The sequence below is a fragment of the Grampus griseus genome, assembly GCF_964374135.1.
Source record: "Grampus griseus genome assembly, chromosome: X".
Taxonomy (NCBI): domain Eukaryota; kingdom Metazoa; phylum Chordata; class Mammalia; order Artiodactyla; family Delphinidae; genus Grampus; species Grampus griseus.
In genome coordinates, this window is record NC_138999.1 from 112,448,001 (window position 1) to 112,464,617 (window position 16,617).

At 37.1% G+C, this 16,617-nt stretch overlaps 1 pseudogene across 1 annotated transcript in view; it reads left to right on the forward strand.

Annotated features, from left to right (window-relative positions):
- Positions 1-3,228: 3,228 nt before the first annotated feature.
- LOC309817621 (olfactory receptor 13H1-like) overlaps positions 3,229-16,617 on the forward strand; it is a 34,865-nt pseudogene continuing 21,476 nt past the window's right edge. Inside the window, exon 1 of the transcript in view lies at positions 3,229-3,397. The product of the transcript in view is annotated as an olfactory receptor 13H1-like (transcript). The remainder of the gene's footprint in view (positions 3,398-16,617) is intronic.

Consider the following 16,617-nt stretch of genomic DNA (forward strand, 5'->3'; position numbering starts at 1 on the left):
CGTTGAAAATAAATAGTTGTAAAATATATATACAAACAATAAAAATCAGAATACTGGAGTGGCTATAATGATAGCAGATAAAATTTCTTTCAAGATAAGAAAGGTTACAAGAAATAGAGGTATTTCATAATGATAAAGGCTCAACTAATCAGGAAGAAAGTGCAATCATAAATATATATGTGCCTAACAATGGAATTTTAAAATATCTGAAGTAAAATTTGACAAAATCAAAGGGAGAAATGGACACTTTCACAGTCCTTGTTAGAGATTTTAACAGCCCTTCCTCAGGAATTTATAAAAACCACTGTACAAAAAAAAATTAGCAAAGAAAGAGAAGCTCTGTACAGTATACTATAAAGCACCTTAACCTAATTGATATTTATGGAAAGCTAATCCATATAAATGCATAATGCACATTCTTCTCACTGGAATTGGGCATATGCTGTGGTACAAAACAATAAAATTTAAAAGGCTGAAATGATATACTGTGTTCTCTGGCAACAACAGAATTAAACTATATGTCAGTAATGATAACATACCTAGGAAAGCCCCAAATATTTGAAAATTAAAGGACATAGTTCTAAATAAGCAATGGTTCATAGAAGAAAACACAAATGAAATAAGAATATATTTTAAATAGAATTGTGGGAGAAATTAAAGCAGTACTTAGAGATAAACTTGTAAACCAAAAGCTAATTTTAAAAAGTATCAACAAAATTGATAAATATCTATCTAGACTGACCAAGAAAAATGAAAGAATACAGAAATAACAGCCAAGAATAAGAGAAGAGACAGTATTGTGTTCCTAAATGATAAAAGAGAAAAAGCAAAATATTATGAACATTCACACAAATAAATTTGACAACTTAGATGAAATGTACATGTTTCTCAAAGGCACAAATTACCAAAATTAACCCAAGAAGAAGTTGATACCTGAATAACTTTATATCAATTAAAACAATTGAACTGGTAGTTTAAAACTTTCCAAAAAAGAAAACTCCTGAACCACAAAAATAATGTTAATTATGTGACCTGATGGAGATATTAGCTAATCCTATGGTGATAAACATATATGTGTATGAAATTAACACATGTACACCTTAACCTTAAACAATGCTAAATTTTAATTATATCTCAATAAAGCTGAAAAAAAGAAATTTCCAGGATCAGATTACTTTGCTGGTAAATTCAACCAAACTTTTAAGGGGGAAAAGCAATCAATGCAATACAAGCTCTCAGAAAATAAAGAGTACAAAATATTTCCAAAATATTTTTATGATTATTACACTGATAATAAAGTCAGACAATGACACTGCAAAGAAAAACAACAGACAAATCTTCCCCCAGGACACAGATGCAAAGATCCTCAAAAATATTTAGCAATTTGAATACAGTTTAATATATTAAGAGGGTACTACATAATGACTATGTATGTTTAGCACAGGGATGCAAGTTAGATTTAATATCCAAAAGAATAAATCATTAATCATTAGAGAAGTGCAAATCAAAGCTATGATGCGATATCATCTCACACCAGTGAGAATGGCCATCATTAAAAAATCTACAAACAATAAATGCTGGAGAGGCTGTGGAGAAAAGGGAACTCTCATGCACTGTTGGTGGGAATGTAAATTCATACAGCCACTATGAAGAATAGTATGGAGGGTCCTTAAAAAAGTAAAAATAGAACTGCCATATGACCCAGGAATCCCACTACTGGGCATATACCCTGAGAAAACCATAATTCAAAAAGAGTCATGTACCACAATGTTCATTGCTGCTCTATTTACAATAGCCAGGACATGGAAGCATCCTAAGTGTCCATCGACAGATGAATGGATAAAGAAGATGTGGCACATATATACAATGGAATATTACTCAGCCATAAAAAGAAACGAAACTGAGTTATTTGTAGTGAGGTGGATGGACTTAAGAGTGTCATACAGAGTGAAGTAAGTCAGAAAGAGAAAAACAAATACTGTATGCTAATATATATATGGAATCTAAAAAAAAAATGGTCAGAAGAACCTAGGGGCAAGACGGGAATAAAGATGCAGACCTACTAAAGAATGGACTTGAGGATACGGGGAGGGGGAAGGGTAAGCTAGGACAAAGTAAGAGAGTGGCATGGACATATATACACTACCAAACGTAAAATAGATAGCTAGTGGGAAGCAGCCACATAGCACAGGGAGATCAGCTCGGTGCTCTGTGACCACCTAGAGGGGTGGGATAGGGAGGGTGGGAGGGAGGGAGACGCAAGAGGGAAGGGATATGGGGACATATGTATATGTATAACTGATTCAGTTTGTTATAAAGCAGAAACTGACACACCAGTGTAAAGCAATTATACTCTAACAAAGATGTTACAAATAATAATAATAAAATAAAATAACACAATAAATAAATAAATAAATAAACAACAACAGCAACAAAACCTTTACAGTTACCACCATCAGGTGAAATACTGAATTATTTCCAGCTGAGTTTAGGAAGCAGTTAAAGGTGTTAACTCTCACCACTTTATATTCAATATAGTACTAGAGGTTCTTGCTAGCAAAATATGGCAAGAAAATAAAATAAAGGCCATCGAACTGGAAAACTGTCCTTATTTGCAAATAGCACAATCTTGTATGTAGAAAATTCTAAACTATTTGTGGATATAGAAAACTAGTAGAAAAAATAAGTGAATTTATAAAGTTTACCAACTACAGGGTCAATATACAAAAATCAATTTCATTTCTATGAGATGTTAATTCTCCCCACACTCCTCTATATGTTCCACACAATCTAGTCAAAATCCCAAAAGGAGTTTTTGTAGAAGTTAACAATTTTTTCTAATATATATATATCAAAAACGAAGAATCTAGAATAGCCAAACAATTTTGAAAAAGAAAACAAAGTTGGATGACTCACACTACCTGATTTTAGGACTTACTCTAGAGCTAAGTACTGCTTTAAGCATGAGCAAATAGAACAACAGATTAGAATACGGAGTACAGAACTGGAGCCTCACCTACAAGAGCTATTGAATTTTGACAAAGATTACAAGGTAATTTGGTGGTAAAAAGATAGTCTTTCCAAGAAATGGTGGAGGAACAATTGGAAATTGCAGTGGGTTGATTAGTATCTCTCCCCCACAAAAAAATTATCTTCACTCAGAACCTCAGAATGTGATGTTATTTGGAGAAAGTTTCTTTGCAGATGTAATTAGTTAAGGATCTCAGGATGATGATACTGGATTTAGAATGGGCCCTAAATCCAATGCCTGATGTTCTTACAAGAAGAGGAGAGAACAAGAGACATAGCGAAGAAGGCCATGTGAAGATGGAGGCAGAGTTTGCAGTTATGCTATCACAAGCCAAGGATGGCCTGGAGCCACCAAAAGCTGGAAGAGGTACAGAAGGACTCTTCCCTAGAGACCTGTTGACACCTTGATTCTGGATTTCTGGCTTCTGGAAATGTGAAACAACAAATTTTATTATTTTAAGCCACCCAGATAGTGGTAATTTGTTATGACAGTCCTAGAAAACTAATACAGATGCCATATGGGGAAAAAGTGAACCTCTACTCTTACCTCACACCGTACTAAAAAATTAATTGAAGATAGATCATAGACCAAAGTAAATGTTAAAACTGTAAAGCTTCTAGAAGAAAATATAGAATATCTCTATGACATTGGCAGTGGTAAAGATTTCCTGGACAGATCACAAAAAGCACTAATCATTTATAAATGGATACATTGAACTTCATCAAAATTTAAAACTTCTTCAAAAATACCATTAAGGAAGGGAAAAGGCAAACCACTGACTGTGAGAAAATACTCACAATGTTCACATTTGACAAAATACTACATTTGAGATATATAAGAAACTCCTAAAAATCAATAACAAAAAGACAACTCAATAAAAATAAGCAAAGGACTTGAGCACATACTTCACAAAGAAAGATTCTAAATCACCAATAGTCATATGAAATGTACTCAGCATTATTTGTCATTAGTGAAGTGTAAATTGAAACCACAATAGGAGGGTGATGTTAGGGTGAAAAGTGTATGGGAACTCTCTTGTACTATCATTATAATTTTTCTAAATATAAAGTTATTTCAAAATAGTTTTTTTTAGAAACCCAATGAGATACTACCACATACCACCAGATGGTTAAAATTAACAATACCAACAACACCAATATTGGCAAGGATATGAAGCAACTGGAACTCATATATTGCTGGTGGCCATGTAAAATTTTATAAACAATTTCAAAAAACATCTGAAAACGTCTTTAAAATTAAACCTATATCTACTCTGACACAGCCATTAGACTCCTAGGTATTTACCCAGGAGAAGTGAAAACAAATGTCGACAAAATGACTTGTACATGAATGTTTATAGCAGCATTATTCAATATAGCTCCAAATCAGAAACAACTCAAATTCTATCAATAGGGGAATAGATAAAACAATTGTGATATATTCATACAATGGTCTATTCCTCAATAGTAAGAAATTAAAAAAAAAGAAATCATAAGCAATTAATACATGAAACAACATGGATAAATCTCAAAAACATTACATTAAGTAAAAGAAGCTACATACAAAAATGTGCATTCTATATGCTTCCATGCATATGACATTCAAGAACTGGCAAAACTAATATGGGGGAATATAAAACAAAATAGTGGCTGCCAGTGGCAGTAGTGATTGACTGGAAGGGAACACGAAAGAATTTGGGGGGGTGGTAGAAATATTCTATATCTTTACTGAGGTTGTGGTTACATAGGTATGTACATTTTTCATAATTCCTCAGTTTTACATTTAGTGTATCTCACTATATGTAAATCTCACTTCAATTTTAAAGGAAGAAAAAGAAAAAGTCTCAGAGAGGCTAATGGATTGCCTAAAGTTCTATTTCAAGTTTATGCAGGTGTCTTCAGACCTAGATCTCACTGTCTCAGCAAACACCTTTATAGTAGGCAACTGATACTCCAACAACAAAAATGAGCAATTCCATACTCTTAGCACTTCAAGTCCAGTCCCAGGTGTATGAGAAGCTAACCCACTGTCTTCCAGCCTCCCTTTTTCTCCCTTCAGGTGCAGGTCTCAGATGTGTCTCCAACTCCTAAAAGAATGGGAGTTCTTCATAGAATACTTCAACTTTGCTTTCCAACTTGTCCAAGCCATATCCCCCAAAGCAAGAATTATAAATGCATTTCAACCACCTCATCGGGTTTATTATGTTTTTTGGAAAAGCCAAATATGGAGCTGTCAACCTTTTGCTAGAGAAGTGAAACAGTAAGATAGGCACAAGATATTATACCCCACTGCTTATCCTGTCTTGTGGTACCATAACTAAAGGCTATTTTTCTACCTGTTTGCTTTAATGACCTAGGATTTTAGTTTCCCGATTGCTACTGTCTAAGCATACCCTGATATAGCTATAGTCCCAGAAGTTGAAGGGGTATTAAGGGACTACCGTTGCAGCCCTTCATAAATACGTCTAATCTTAGGATATGCCAACTCAACAGAATAATTGATGGTATACCCTCAGAATGACCTCATACTTCATAAAGTACTTGCATACACATTTACCACTTTAGCTACATCCTCTCATCTTGCGAACTTGATGAAGAGATCTGCTTCTCGATAATAGTAGCTACCATTTACTGAACACTTTAATCAGGCACTGCTGTGCATTGTTATATTTTATCCCCAAAACAACCCTATTAGATAAGTATTACTGTATTCAATTTATTTTTCAGATGAAGAAACTGAGATGCAGAGAAGTCACACAATTAGTAGGTGGCAGATCTGGAAATTCAACTCAGGTTTGCCTGACAGCAGAGCTCTCACTCAAATACTATGCTATGCTGCTTTCTTGCTAAACATTTATCAGGCCCATAGCCTGGGTTTGCTCACAAAAGGAGTTTGAGACATGAAAGCAACATCTGATATTTTATAGTAAATCCACCCCTGTATGATGGAAGGAGAAAAGAGGGTATGTGATCACACTCAGAAAATTGTTTCAAGAAATGAAAAGGGGGAGGGATTACTAGGAAAATCAAGTTATCAAAATATTTTCCTGGATAGTCTCTGTAATCATTGCAGAGCAGGTAAGGGAAATAATACGTCATTGCCCAGGGACCCTGCCCCTTGAGTATCCAAAAGAGAAAAGCTTCTTGGAAATTGAATTTATAGCCATTAAATGTTTTCATTGCAATGCAATGCTTTCTTATTCAAGACATTAATGACAGTTGGAAATATCTGGGGACCTCAAGGTAAATTGTTCGGCCTTGATAGGAATCTGGCATGACTTGCAAAGTGTTACAGAAGGCAGGTCCAGAATATGAGACTTGATCTCTTCTTAGATACCACAATGGGGTGTCTCTGGGTCCAGTCCTTAAAAGCTTCTACCTCACACAGGCAGTGGAGCCATCATTTTTTCAGAATAAGAAAATAATTTCTTTCAGTTCATGCCACAAGTATGAAGAAGAGTTTTTCAAGTTTCCCTGAACAGTTTTCCATATTTCTTGCAACAATAGAAGACTATTCAAATTAACCTCATCCATTCAGGTATTTAACATCAATAATATTCACATTCAGAGATAAAAGGGGAGCTTTTATATCTCGAGAGCTTCTTATTAACTGTTCTTATCTGGTCAGATTTCACTAGGCAGACCACAGGAAGTTGTAGATCCTAGCGCTTCCCGGATATTGGACTTTCTCCTACATCTCTGCCTGGGAACTGCCAGCTGAGTTATTGCTGTCGGAGAATTATGCAGTGTGTCTGGGCTTTGAGGTTATCTGATCAGCACAGGCAATGGTAAGTAAAGTTTATTTTCCCCTCGGCCAAAGAATTATAAACTCAGAGTCTCAGGCCTGGAATAACTTAAAAAGCCATTTTGTCCAACTTCTAGTCAATGCCTACATCACCTGAGCATCATATTCAGGCCCCTGTAATATTAATAGAATAGAAATAAATTTATCAAGTACTTACTGTATACCAAGGATAATGTTTTATCAACCATCTCATTTAATATCCATAACATCACTCTAGAGTAGAAATTATTTTATAAATGACAAAACTAAAACTCAGAGAAGTTAGATGGTTTGGCCAAGGTCACATGAAGTAGCAAGGGCAAGATTCAAACCCATGTCTGTCTGCAGAGCCCACACCCTTAAACACCACATTGTCCCTCATAACTCAATTATCTAGGATAACTCCAACTTCTAATACTCCATCATGATATTCCTGAAAGTTGCCTAGCAATTGTCGGAACATCCATATCAGTTTCAGATTCAGAAAATTCAGTTACCATTCCTCTATCGTCTCATTTTTCCTCTTCTCCCAACAAAAACAACTCTACTTTGATTTTTAATATTAGTCCCTTTTCATGGTGAGAAAAAAAATTAGCTAGCAGAAAAATGAAGCTGGTCATCAAATCATGAAATTCCAAGACAAAATAAAAGCCTCTATTGAAGACAATACAGGAAATTTGGAACCAAATATAAATCTGTCAAGTGAACTCAAGATCCCCTGGTCAAAATACATCTCTCAGTTGTTCACTGGGTTCTATAATAGAGTGGCAAGACTTGTGTGTCTGACTTGTTTAAAGTTATTTGTATTCAGAGGTCCTCCCCTCTTCTACCTGCTAGGTGGTGACCACTTCCAGAGCAGGGACCATGTCTTACACTTATCTCTGTTTCTTTTAAAGAATCTACATATTTATCTTTCCAACATTTATTGAGCACCCTTTTTGTCCTTGACACTGTACTAAGCACTAGATACACTTTAAAAGACATACTCTCTCTGTCTCGCGAGGAAACCAAACTCTGAACAAACAGCTGCAGTTTAATACACAGAGTGCTCTAATAGAAGTATATGCAGAGTCCTACAAGAACACAACAGGTAGCACAGAATGTACATTACAGATGCTCAAAATTCATTTGTTAAATTTAAGTTAAATAGAAGGAGAGTTTAGCTCAGTAGAGAGGAACCATGAGGTGGATCAAGGCCAAAAAAAGTGTCTATAACCAATGGTTTCTCAGTGTACACTCCTCCTTGCCTCCCACTTACTTCCCCGAATTAAGCACACAGAGGCTAAGGATATTAAAATGTAAGAACAAATTCTCTATCCTTAGTGTTTTACCACCAATATTTCACTCTGCAAATGTAATCTTAAAGGAGAGTATCCTAGTATCACATGGCCCAGAAATAAGTTATGAGTGGGTTGGAACTGATGGTAGTGGCAGAAGTGATGTAACCCAAACTTTCTTGTGTTAGTACTGGTTAAAGCTTTAGGGTTAGAGAGGGTGGGGTGAAGGATGCTTACCATGGGTGGATTAATAGTAACAAGCTAAAAGTGATATGGAGGTAAGAGCCTCTGGAAATTGGGAATAGACAGTTGTATAATGTTGGCTGGTAGAGAACAGTAAGTAATTGATGTTTCCAGAAGAGGTAAACAGTAAATAGGACTAGGTAATCTTACTGAAGTAATGAAAACCAATTACTAAACTAGATTATAGATTATTTGGGGATGGTTAGTAGGAAAAATGTTTGGGTGGCATACCAGTAGGAAAGGAACGGATCTGCTATCACCTCAGGAAAAAAGAGCTCGAAGTGTATGAGATTTTCCTATCTCCCCTTTCTTCCTCCCTCTTCCTCCCTCCGTACCCCCTCTGTGCTCACATTTCTTTCTTTCCTTGCTCTCATCTTTCTTTTTGCTCCCTAATTTCTGTCAAACAAGTATTTATTGACCCCTATTGTGGACAAAGCATTATACCAGGTAAGGAAATAAATGATACGTGGTTTCTGCCCTCAGAAAGCTTACAACATAGAGAGGGAGATAAACATGTACTATATATACTCAATTAGCTACAATTTATTGAAAAGAGTGATATGTACTATAACAGAGGAAGAAAAAACCAAAAATACTGTGAGAGAACACTAGAGGAAAATATTAATTCTGAATTGGGAGAAAGGATTCTTGGAAGAGATTGATCAATAAATGTCTAGAATTTTAATGGAGAGAATAGGATGGTTAGCCATTCTGGTCAGAGCTGTGTGACCAAAGTCATAGAAAGTGGCACGTCTGGGGAATGGTGAGTATGGAAAATCTATGGAGGCCAACTCATCCTAGTTTGCCTGGATTCCCCAGGTTTGGGCACTTGAAGTCCTCCATTCCAGGAACCCTCTTAGTCCTGGGCAGAGAGTTTTGGTGTAGGACATTGAGTACATACATCATAGGGAGCAAATAAACAAAGGGAAAACCAAGGATCAGTGAACATAACTGACAGAAAGTTAGGTTGAGGACAAATAATGAAGGATAATGAAAGGTACTGAATGTCAGACTAAGAAGTTATGACTTGATTTCATAGGCAGTAGAGAATGAAACAAGCGTTTTGGATAAGGGAGTGATATAATCAAACTATAAGATTACTCTGGCAAAAATGTCCAGGACAGATGAAAAGGATAAAAAACTATTTTGGAACCTATTGACAGAGTCCGTGCAAAAGGTACAGAAAAGACTTTGACAAGGGAATCTCTATCAGGGATGGAGCAGAAAAGCCACATTAAAGAGATAGTGCAGTTTGGTGATACGTTAGTGGCCGATATGGGAAACTTAAGGAAAGAGGGATGATGACTAAGTTTCTCACTGCTTTATTGGGAAAATTCAGATGCTATTAGTACAAGTAGGGAAGAAACAATGACAGTTTTAAGTAGGATGGTGACAAGTACATTTTAATTTTTTAAATTTTACTTTCCAATAGTCTGGGGCTTCAGAAGCCAAATGGACATGTGACTCTTGGGCTAAAAACAAAGCTATCTGGCCTCTAGCTATAAGTTTTTGGAGTCATGAGTACCAAGAGTTAGATGAAGTCATAAAACTAGACATGACTATCCACGGACAGAATAAAGTTACAGAAATTAGGAAGGAATATATGGTAGTCATTAGAGTCTTTCACAAGTAATCCAGTTCTTATTTCCTTCCAGATACATGACATCATTGCCATATGATTGTTTAGCCAACTAAACATGAGTAAAAGTGACTTCCAGGCAGAAGGTTAAAGAGGCAATGCACAATTCAATATGCCTCTTTTTTCCTGCCTCAGCAATCATTAAAGCATACATAAAGAAGACTCCTCAGTAAGTCTGGGTCCCTGGGTGACTTCAATGAGCAGAGACCCACCACAGATGAAAAAGTAGCATGAGCAAGAAGTAAACTTTGTTTCAAGCCACTCAAAATCTGAGGGTTGTTTGTTGCTATAGAGCAAGCTAGCTTATCTTGAATGCTACAGAAACTTTAGAAATACATACATTTAGAAGTTAGAAAGAAGAAGCTAACATGGTAAAAGGATAATCAGAGAGGTGAGAGGTGAATTGAGAGAAATGGATCTTAGAAGACAAAGGAAGAAAAAATGTCAAGAGGTGGGAATGGTAAGAAGTGTTAGATGAAATTAAAGACAGAGAAATAACACTGGATTTGGTCCTTAGTAGTCCACTGGGTCACTTTCTAGTAGGTACAGTTGTGTGATGGAAATCGAAGCTCTGAGTTGACTTACTAATCTTGTATAGCTGGAATTTCGTACCCTTTGACTAATACCTTCTCATTTCTCCTTCCCTGCCCCCATCCCTGGCAACCACCATTCTACTCTCTGCTTCAATGAGTTTGACTATTTTAGATTCCTCATATAAGCAGTGTCACCTAGTATTCGTCTTCCTAGTCTGGCTTATTTCGCTTAGCATAATGCCCTCCAAGTTCATCCATGTTGTCGCAAGTGGCAGGATTTCCTTCTTTATCAAGGCTGAATAATATTCCATCATGTGTACATATGACATTTTCTTTATCCATTTATCCACCAGTGGACATTTAGGTTCCTTTCATGTTTTGACTATTGTGAATAATGATGCAATGAAAATGGGAGTGCAGCTATCTCTTCAAGATACCGATTTAAATTCCTTTGGATATATACCCAGAACTGAGATTGCTGGATCATCATTCCTAGAGATCTACTGTACAGCATAGAACCTATAGTGTATTTTATACTTAAAACTTTACTGAGAGGGTAGAACTTGTGTTCTTATCACAAATACTAACTGATAATAATAATAATAAAGAGGGAAGGAAAAAACTCTTGGAGGTGATAGATATATTTATGGCTTAGATTGTGGTGATGGCGTCACAGGTATATACTTATTCCAAACTCATCAAGCTGTATATATTAAATATGTACAGTTTTTTGTATAGCGATTATACCTCAATAAAGTGTTTTAAAGATAAAAGCAGCATTAACAGGAAGGGTGGAAATGGAGCTAAGTAATAAAGATAACCCTAGTTAGAAGCTTGGTGAGGAGAGGAAGTTACTTAACTAGTGCCCTGCAGCCCTTTGAGGGCATGGTTCTTTCTCTCTCTTTCCATCTCTCTTTGCTTACTCTCTTCCTCCATATTCCCCTAATTTAACTCCCTGGATCTGTCCCTCTCCTAGATCTGTCTCTTCTCTTTCCTGCCTTCTCTATGCCCTTGCTTCTTTCTTCCATTTCTTCTCTCTCATAATTATGGCATTATAGATTCTCACAGTTGTATAGACTTGGCCTAGTTCAGGCTATGGTCTAATATGGGAGATCCCCCTACTGTACTGATAACCAGGCTGAAATTGAGTGTTGCATCAGTGAAGGAGTGAGCTCACTAATTCATGAAACTGCTTATTCCATCATATTAGATAACTTTAGTTATCTAGACCAGGGGTCCCCAACCCCCAGGCCATGGACTTGTACTGGTCTGTGGCCTGTTATGAACCGGGCTGCACAGCAGGAGGTGAGCGGTGGGTGAGCAAGCGAAGCTTCATCTGTATTTACAGCCACTCCCCATCACTCTCATTAGCACCTGAACTCCCCCTCTTGTCAGATCAGCGGCGGCATTAGATTCTCATAGGAGCGCAAACCCTACTGTGAACTTCACATGTGAGGGATCTAGGTTGCACGCTCCTTATGAGAATCTAATGCCTGATGACCTGAGGTGGAGCTGAGGCAGTGATGCTAGCGCTGGGGAGCAGCTGCAAATACAGATTATCATTAGCAGAGAGGTTTGACTGCACAGAGAGCATAATAAACCAATTGCTTGCAGACTCATATCAAAACCCTATCAGTGAGTGGCAAGTGACAATTAAGCTGCATCTGGTGGCAGGCTTTCTAGTGGCAAGTGAGTTGATGTACTTCAACTGTACAGCTGCATCTGGTGGCAGGCTTTAAGTCAGAATCTGACACTTAATTTCACTCCACGTGGTGGCCCACCCATTATTTTATTTACCACTTCCGTCCTCACCTCTTTCCCACACTGTGCACTTGTCACAGTTTTGCTAAGCCCACAAGCTAACCCTAGCCAAAATGAATAAAAAACAAACGTCGCTGGAGAGCTTCTTTGAAAAGAGAATGATGAGACAATGATGAGACAGTGGAAGACTCTAAGACTGCCAACAAAAAGAAAGCTGCATTGAAAAGAAAATACCAAGAGTCCTATTTAAATTATGGGTTCATTGCAACAGGTGATTCACATTCTCCAAGCCCACCTTGTATAATATGCAGTGACCGGCTATCCAACGAAGCCATGAAGCCTTCAAAACTGCTTCACCACATGGAGACCAAGCACCCTGCATTAAAAGACAAGCCTCTGGAGTTTTTCAAAAGAAAAAAACATGAACACAAAGAACAGAAGAATTATTGAAGGCCACCACTTTATCACATGTGTCTGCACTGAGAGCACCATTCTTAGTGGCTAACCGCATTGCTAAAGCTAAGAAGTCCTTTACTATTGGTGAAGAGTTGATCCTGCCTGCTGATAAAGACATTTGTCGTGAACTTTTAGGAGAGGATGCAGTTCAAAAGGTGGCATGTGTTTCTCTTTTGGCTAGCACTATAACTAGACAAATTGATGAAATAGCAGAGGATACTGAGGCACGCTTGTTAGAGAAGATTAATGAGTCACTGTGGTATGCAATCCAGGTTGACAAGTCTACTGATGTTGACAACAAGGCAACAATGCTTGTTTTTGTGCAATATATTTTTCAGGAGGATGTGCATGAGGATATGTTATGTGCACTTTTGTTGCCAACCAACACCACAGCTACAGAACTATTCAAGTCTTTGAATGATTACATATCAAGAAAACTGAATTAGTCATTTCTGTCGGTATATGCACGGACAGAATGGCTGCCATGACTGGACAGCTTTCTGGTTTCACTACTCAGGTCAAAGAGGTCACTTCTGAATGTGGGTCTATGCACTGTGTCATCCAGAGAAAAATGCTGGCTACCTGAAAAATGTCAACTGAACTTAACAACATTTTGCAGGATGTGATTAAAATTATCAGCCACATTAAAGTACATGCCCTTAACTCACATCTGTTTGTGCAGCTCTGTGAGGAGATGGACGCAGAGCACACATGTCATCTCTTATTCGCAGAAGTGAGATGGCTTTCTGAAGGTAGATGACTGGCCAGAGTTTTTGAGTTACAAGAGCCACTGCACAGATTTCTTTTAGAAAAACAGTCACCACTGACAGCACATTTCAGTGACACAGAATGGGTCGCAAAACTTGCTTACTTGTGTGACATATTCAACCTGCTCAACGAACTCAATCTGTCACTTCAGGGAAGAACTACAACTGTGTTCAAGTCTGCAGATAAAGTGGCTGCATTCAAAGCCAAACTGTAATTATGGGGGCGATGAATATGAACATTGGGATTTTTGACATGTTTCAAACATTAGCAGAGATTTTGGAAGAGACTGTGCCAGGGCCTTCTTTCTCCCAGCTGGTGCATGACCACCTATCTCAGCTTTCAAGAGTTTGAGCATTACTTTACAACCACAAAAGACCCCCGAACTGGGAAGGAATGGATCCATGACCCATTTGTGAATAAGCCAGGTGAATCGACTTTGTCCACACTAGAAGAGGATCAACTGCTTGAGATCGCAAATGACTGTGACCTTAAAAGTATGTCTGAGACAACTTCAAATCTCCATACGTTCTGGATTAAAGTCAGGGCGGAATATCCTGAGATTGCCACGAAAGCACTGAAAAGCCTGCTTCCATTTCCAACATCCTATCTTTGTGAAGCAGGGTTTTTTGTAGTGACAGCAACCAAAACGAGATCACGGAGAAGACTGAACATAAGCAACACACTTCGGGTGTCACTGTCTCCCATCACCCCCCGACGGGACCATCTAGTTGCAGGAAAACAAGCTCAGGGCTTCCACTGATTCTGCATTATGGTGAGTTGTATAATTATTTCATTATATATTACAATATAGTAATAATAGAAATAAAGTGCACAATAAATGTAATGCACTTGAATCATCTCGAAACCATCCCCCACCCACCAGTCCGTGGAAAAACTGCCTTCCACGAAACCGGTCCCTGGTGCCAAAACGGTTGGGGATCGCTGATGTAGACAGAAAATCTGTCCTCCTACTCAGCTGAAATCTGCCTCTCTTTTAACTGTCTTCCAGTTCTAGTTCTACCCTCTTATACCACAACAAAATTATTCTCTTCTATACCTCATTCTTGATATTGATCTTCTCTCTTCTCTCTGCCTTCTTTTCTCCATTCCTTATTTTCATCTCTGACTTCCTATCTCTCAGTCTTTACCCTGAACTACAAACTTAACATTAGTTTTATGTTTAATATCCTTAGTTTCATCAAGTTATTGAATAAATTGGCCTTACTTTTAATAATATACATAAATGTAAATATAGATATCAGTATTTAGGAGAGTTAGAAAACCACATTTCTAGCTATGCAAACAACTTAGATTATTGTGTATTTTAAATTATGTTTTTTACTACAAATAGAACTACCATATGACCCAGCAATCCCACTACTGGGCATATACCCTGAGAAAACCATAATTCAAAAAGAGTCATGTACCAAAATGTTCATTGCAGCTCTATTTACAATACCCAGGAGATGGAAGAAACCTAAGTGTCCATCATCGGATGAATGGATAAAGAAGATGTGGCACATATATACAATGGAATATTACTCAACCATAAAAAGAAATGAAATTGAGTTATTTGTAGTGAGGTGGATAGACCTAGAGTCTGTCATACAGAGTGAAGTGAGTCAGAAAGAGAAAGACAAATACCATATGCTAACACATATATATGGAATCTAAGAAAAAAAATGTCATGAAGAACTTAGGGGTAAGATGGGAATAAAGACACAGACCTACTAGAGAATGGACTTGAGGATATGGGGAGGGGGAAGGGTAAGCTGGGACAAAGTGAGAGAGTGGCATGGACATATATACACTACCAGACGTAAAATAGATAGCTAGTGGGAAGCAGCCACATAGCACAGGGAGATCAGCTCGGTGCTTTGTGACCACCTGGAGAGGTGGGATAGGGAGGGTGGGAGGGAGGGAGACGCAAGAGGGAAGAGATATGGGAACATATGTATATGTATAACTGATTCACTTTGTTATAAAGCAGAAACTAACACACCATTGTAAAGCAATTATACTCCAATAAAGATGTTAAAAAAGAAATTACGTTTTTTGTGCATCAAGTGTTATATAAAGGAGGATTAAGCTTCCTCTTTTAAAAAAAATAGGTGTTTTTATGAAAACACTAATCTGAGAAGATACATGCACCCCAGTGTTCATACCAGCATTATTTACAGTATCCAAGACTGTAAATAATGGAAGCAACTTAAGTGTACATCAACAGATGAATAGATAAAGACGTGGTATATACACACAATGGAATATTAATCATCCAACAAAAAGAATGAAATTCTGCAATTTGCAACAACTTGGATGGACCTAGAGGATATTAGGCTTAGTGAAATAAGTCAGACAGAGAAAGACAAATACTCTATGTTATCACTGATATGTGGAATCTAAAAAATAAAATGAATGTATATAACAAAAGAGAAGCAGACTCACAGATATAGAGAACAAACTGGTGATTACCAGTGGAGAGAGGGAAGGAGAGAGGAGCAAGATAATGGTACGGGATTAAGAGATACAAACTACTGTGTATAAAATAGATAAGCAAGAAGGATATGTTGTACAGCACAGGGAAATATAACCATTGTTTTCTAGTAACTTTAAATGGAGTATAAGCTATAAAAATATTGAATCACTATGTTGTACACCTGCAACTAATATAATACTGTAAATCAACTATATTTCAATAAATAAATAAATTTTAAAATAAGTGTATTTAAGTTCACAAAGAAAAAGTTAGATTGAATATTTTAAAATCATCTTCTTTTCTTCACAAACAAAACCATTAAAATTTTTGAAGTTACTTTTTACTTATGTATGGCCCCTGACTGATATGTGGGAGTTGAGTCAGTTATCCTCAGTAGGAAAAAGCTTCCTATACCTAAGGTGTTTATAAATGCAACTACTGAATTCCTAGGCTCCCTTACACCTTGAAAAGAGACAAGAAGGTTGGATAAGGGGATATCTTGGTTGTATTCCTTCTTCCAGAAACAATAATCACTTATGTTTTCATACATTTATAATTTTCACAGCATTCCCCAATCCATTATCTTGTTGGGACTTAATATTTCTGTGGCATAGGAAAGGCATATATTTTTCCTCATTCTATAGGTAATG